Raw genomic sequence first — 5,346 nt, forward strand, 5'->3', positions numbered from 1 at the left:
CAATGCAAAAGTATAAAAGAAGAAAATCCTTTTATTTTTTTACTGCATAGTGTATTTTCCGTACTTTCTCTAAGTAACTCATACTTCAAAGCCATAATTTTCTTTCCATCCTTTATTCCAGATTTTCCTTGCCTTGATTTTTTTTCTTAGCCATGCGATAAGGTTTCTTTCTTTACAAACTGTTAATTAGACCCTCTAACAAGCCACTCATTTTCTCTGTGTTCTAATTGTATATGTGTGTGTACAGCATGGGCCCAACTATTTAAAGGCATAACACCAACCCTGTGTTCCACCTGGGGCAAAGGTATGAAGAGTTCCTCTTTCTCCCATGTGTTCTTAATCTGATTCGTGCCTCTGCTCTTTGTTTCCAGTTCTGTTTTACCTTGTCCCACCTTTAGTTTATGTGATCCTGTTATACATTTTGTATTCTTGAAAATGAATCCCCCCTAAATCCTCCCTAAAACAATGCAGGATTTATTTTTAAAATTCAAGTATAGTTGATTTACAATGTTGTGTTAGTTTCAGGTGTACAGTAAAGTGATTCAGTTACAGTTACATATATATATTCTTTTTCAGATTCTTTTCCATCATAGGTTATTACAAGATGTAGAATACACCTCCCTGTGCTATACAGTAGGTCTTCACTGTTTATTTTATATATAACAGTGCGTATATGTTAATCCCAAACTCCTAGTTTATCTCTCCCCCCTTCCCCTTTGATAACCATAAGTTTGTTTTCTATGTCTGTGAGTCTATTTCTGTTTTGTAAATAAGTTCATTTGTATCATTTTTTTAGATTCCACATAAAAGTGATATGACATTTGTCTTTGTCTGACTTACTTCACTTAGTATGATAATCTCTAGATCCATCCATGTTGCTGCAAATGGCATTATTTCATTCTTTTTTTATGGCTAACAGGATTTTTTTTTAAGTATTACATATATTATGCTGATTGCACTGTTTCTACAGGCTTGAGCTTCAAGTGAAAATCTCTATCAAGGACATACATAGTTTAAGGATCATAATAGCCCAGAGAATTTTTAGTAAAGCTCTGTCTTTCTACTATATATATATATGTTATGTATATATTTTAGTTGCTTTGCTCCACCGACATGAAGATATGGACATAAAATACAATGGACCTAAAACAGTGGACAGTTCTAGCTACTCCCAAGCCACAGGCCTTGACTGTAAAGACTTTGACTCCTGTCTCACATTACTGCCAGCCACTCCTGGTAATATCAAACAGCTGGACTAAGCACTTCCTCTATAAGCCTCATTAATTTCCGGTGAAACCCCTTAGAAAGCAGCCCCTTTGCAAGTCTTGACTCACACACTTTCACACAAGCAGCTATTTTTCCTTTCTGAAGTGTGCTTCCCCATAATTCTGTACCTTCCTGCCCTCCACTGGCAAGTAGTCCTTTCACCAATTTGTCTGTACTCTCCCAACACTCAAGATTTGCATCCCTGCTGCAGTCTATTCTGTACGTACCTGTGGGAATAATAATAACTAACGTTGAGTAAGCACTGGCCGTGTACTAGGAACTATCCCAAGCACTTGAAAGAGATTAACTCATTTAATCCCCACAATTATCATCTGACATATGTAGTATTATTGTTACTAACATTTTACAGTGAAAGAAACTGAGGTTGACATTGTGTGCCCAAAGTCACACAATTGGTAAGCAGCTGACCCAGGACTTGAAAGCAGTCCAGCTCCCAGCCCTCATAAATACACTCTTAACCACTCCTACACCATGGTACACTACTATAGTACACTCTCATACACTGCCTTTTCGAGCCTCCCACCCCACCCCCGTGAAACATTTTTATCTTATGACTCCATCTTAGAAATCCTACAATGGCTCCTTAATACCAACTATATCACATCTGAGAGTCTCCTCTTGGCTTTTAAGGACTGTAGCACACTCTCTCTATCTTCATTCTCCTCACTTCCTTACACTCTCTCCCTTGCCCCCGACACATCCATGGGTGTTCACTCCATTTCAGCCCAACTCACCTCCCAGATGATTTGCTCTTTCTTTCACTCTGTGCTTTTCCACATGTAAATCTTTAAATTAATTTACAGCAATTTTCTTTTTTGGTACCTGACTCCACAAACAACCTGGACTTAGATTCAAGTACTACTTCTGCTGTTTTTGCCGTGTAAGTTTGAACAGGTTACTTAACTTTTCAGTCCCTGAGTTGCCTCTTTGGTAAAAAAGAAAATAGTAATGGTACCTCATAGAGTTATTGCAAGATTAAGTGATTTGTGTATTTAAAAGGCTTGTACAGTGCCTGAAACATGTTAAACACCCAACAATTGCTATGTATTAGTAATAAAATCCCCTCCTCAGTCTATTTTTGCCCTTCCTTGGCATTCTTTAGCACTCATGTATGTAGCTACATTTATTTATTCCCTGTTACTTTCAAAGGAGCAAAAGAGGGGAAAAAAACGCTACCTAAATGATAAAGAAAATGAGTGAATACACTATCATTTCACACCTTTATTGCCACTTTCCCCAGCATCTGTCACCACAAATATTGCAATAACTTCAAAACTGGTCTCTATTTCTACCTTTACCCCTATTTTTTTTTCATCTCCCCTGTGCTGTTTATTCAGAAGAAACAGGAAAATGTGCTCCATATAAACAAAGATGTAAATCGAGGAAAAGAAACTCAAGAAATCCAAAAAATGCACAATTCAATACCTTTACCCTCTTTAACAGTCCCTCTCCACCTTCCCCTCCCCAGGGTCTATTGTTAAGAGTAGGTCAAGTCAATGGTTTCCCCTCTCACTGAGAGTAAAATCCAAAGTATTTCCTATGGCCTATAAGTCCCTCCAAGACCCGGTCCCCTCTCACCTCTGACCTCATCTTCTATTACTCTTTCCTGGGTTATTCACCTCCAGTCTCATGAGCCTTCTGTTCTTTGATCATCCAAGCATGCTTCTTCCTCAGGGCGTTTGTAGTAGTTCTAGCTACTCCCAAGCCACAGTCCTTGACTTTAAAGACTTTGACTCCTATCTCACATTACTGCCAGCCACTCCTGGTAATAAAGAGCTGGAATAGACACTTCTTCTTTGAGCCTCATTAATTTCCAGTGAAACCCCTTAGAAAGCAGCCCCTCTGCATGTCTTGACTCCTTTAAGTTAGCTGTACTGTATGACTCATTTCTTCATTTTTTCAGGTCTTTACTCAAATGTCAAGCTATTTTGTTTGAAGAACCTAGAAACAGTGTCTGGCACATAGTAAATGCTCAGTAAATATGTTTTAAGGAAATAGAAAAAATGAATAAGCAGGTTGACTCAGAAAAACGTGGACTAAGTATAAAATTATATAAAGGATTTTGGGTCTTATTTTTATGCTGCTTAAATTTTTAAAAATTATTTATGCTTATACTTACTGGAATATTTCTTCATAATTCTGGGCCTCAGTTCAGTCAATATTTGTTCCACAAACATTTACTGAGTGCCTGCCATAAACCAAAAACTGTGCTAAATTGTAGTGATAGATGGTGTAAACATTATATTCTGCCTTCAGGGAGACAGTAGATTATTTTATTTCTACAAGTTCTTCTGGCCCAGATAGACTGGGGTTGTGTGTTTTATTGGTTTTTTGTTTGTATGGCAGTTCATGTAGTGCTTTTCCTGTGGCAGAGATATCATAAATACCATTCTCAGGCTAGTTGCCTTATTTTCTTTGAAACTGTTTGCCATCCAAAGTAGCATTGACCTCGCTCTTTGCCTCCTTAAAAACAGCAGATGGCGGATGAAGCCAGTGCTGGGGAAGGGCCCGGAGGTGGGGGGGAGGGGGCCTGGAATGGGAGGCCGCGGTGGCTTCCGAGGAGGCCGCGGAGCTTGCGGAGGCAAGGCGGAGAGGACAAGGAGTGGCTCCCTGTCACCAAGCTGGGCCGCCTGGTCAAGGACATGAAGATCAAGTCCCTGGAGGAGATCCATCTCCTCTCTCTGCCCATCAAGGAATCTGAGATCATTGACTTTTTCCTGGAGGGCATGCCTCAAGGATGAGGTTTTGAAGATTTTTCCTGGCAAAAGCAGACCCTTTAATAATTCAATAAAAATAATTAATGAAAAAAAAAAAAAAAAAAAAGCAGACCCGTGCTGGCCAGCTGACCAGGTTCAAGGCATTTGACGCCACTGGGGATTACAACGGACATGTCGGTTTGGGTGTCAAGTGCTCTAAGGAGGTAGCCACTGCCATCCGTGGGGTCATCATTTTGGCCAAGCTCCCCATCGTCCCCATGCAGCCAGGCTGCTGGGGAAGCAAGGTTGGCAAGCCCCATACCATCCCTTGCAAGGTGACTGGCCACTGTGGCTCTGTGCTGGTGCACTTCATCCCTGCCCCCAGGGACACTGGCATCGTCTCAGCCCCTGTGCCCAAGAAGCTACTGATGATGGCCGGAATTGACGACCACTACACCTCTGCCAGGGGCTGCACCACCACCCTGGGCAACTTTTTGATGCCATTTCCAAGACCTACAGTTATCTCACTCCTGATCTCTGGAGAGAGGTGGTGTTTACGAAGTCTCCGTATCAGGAATTCACTGACCATCTTGTAAAGACCCACACCAGAATTTCTGTGCAGAGGACCCAGGCTCCAGCTATAGCCACCACATAGTTTTATATGAGAAGAATAAAGTGAATGAAGCCAGAAAAAAAAAATTAACCTCTTCTGAAACATACCTTTTTACCCTACGTCAAACAAAACTAATATGCAAAGATCTACCAAACAGCTCAATCTTTTTTTATTGCAATATAATTGATATACATCATGTATTAATTTCAGGTGTACAACATAATGATTCAATATTTGTATATATTGTGAAATGATCACCACAATTAGTTAACATCTGTCACTATGTATAGTTACAGAGTTTTTTTTTCTTGTGATAAGAACTTTTAGGTTTTACCCTCTTAGTAACTTTCAAATATGCAATACAGTATTATTAATGATAGTCAGCATGCTGTACATTACGTCTTCATGACTTATTTATTTTATAACTGAAAATTTGTATCTTTTGACTCCCTTCACCCATTTTTCCCACTCCCACCCCCCACCTCTGGTTACCACCAATCTATTCTCTGTATCTATGAGCTTGTTTTTTTGTTTGTTTTTAAGATTCCACATATAAGTGAGATCATCCAGTATTTGTCTTTCTCTGTCTGACTTAGTTCACTTAGCATACTGCCCTCAAGGTCATCCATGTTGTCAAAAATGGCAAGATTTCTTTTTTTATGGCTGAATAATATTGTGTTGTATGTATATATATATACCACATTTTCTTTATCTATTCATCCATCAATGGACACTTAGGTTGTTTCCATA

The 5,346-nt window shown here is 39.6% G+C and overlaps 1 pseudogene; it reads left to right on the top strand.

Moving 5' to 3' along the window:
- Positions 1-3,764: 3,764 nt before the first annotated feature.
- LOC137768492 (small ribosomal subunit protein uS5-like) lies at positions 3,765-4,638 on the top strand (annotated as a pseudogene).
- Positions 4,639-5,346: the final 708 nt, after the last annotated feature.

Source organism: Eschrichtius robustus, chromosome 8, assembly GCF_028021215.1.
Source record: "Eschrichtius robustus isolate mEscRob2 chromosome 8, mEscRob2.pri, whole genome shotgun sequence".
Lineage (NCBI taxonomy): Eukaryota > Metazoa > Chordata > Mammalia > Artiodactyla > Eschrichtiidae > Eschrichtius > Eschrichtius robustus.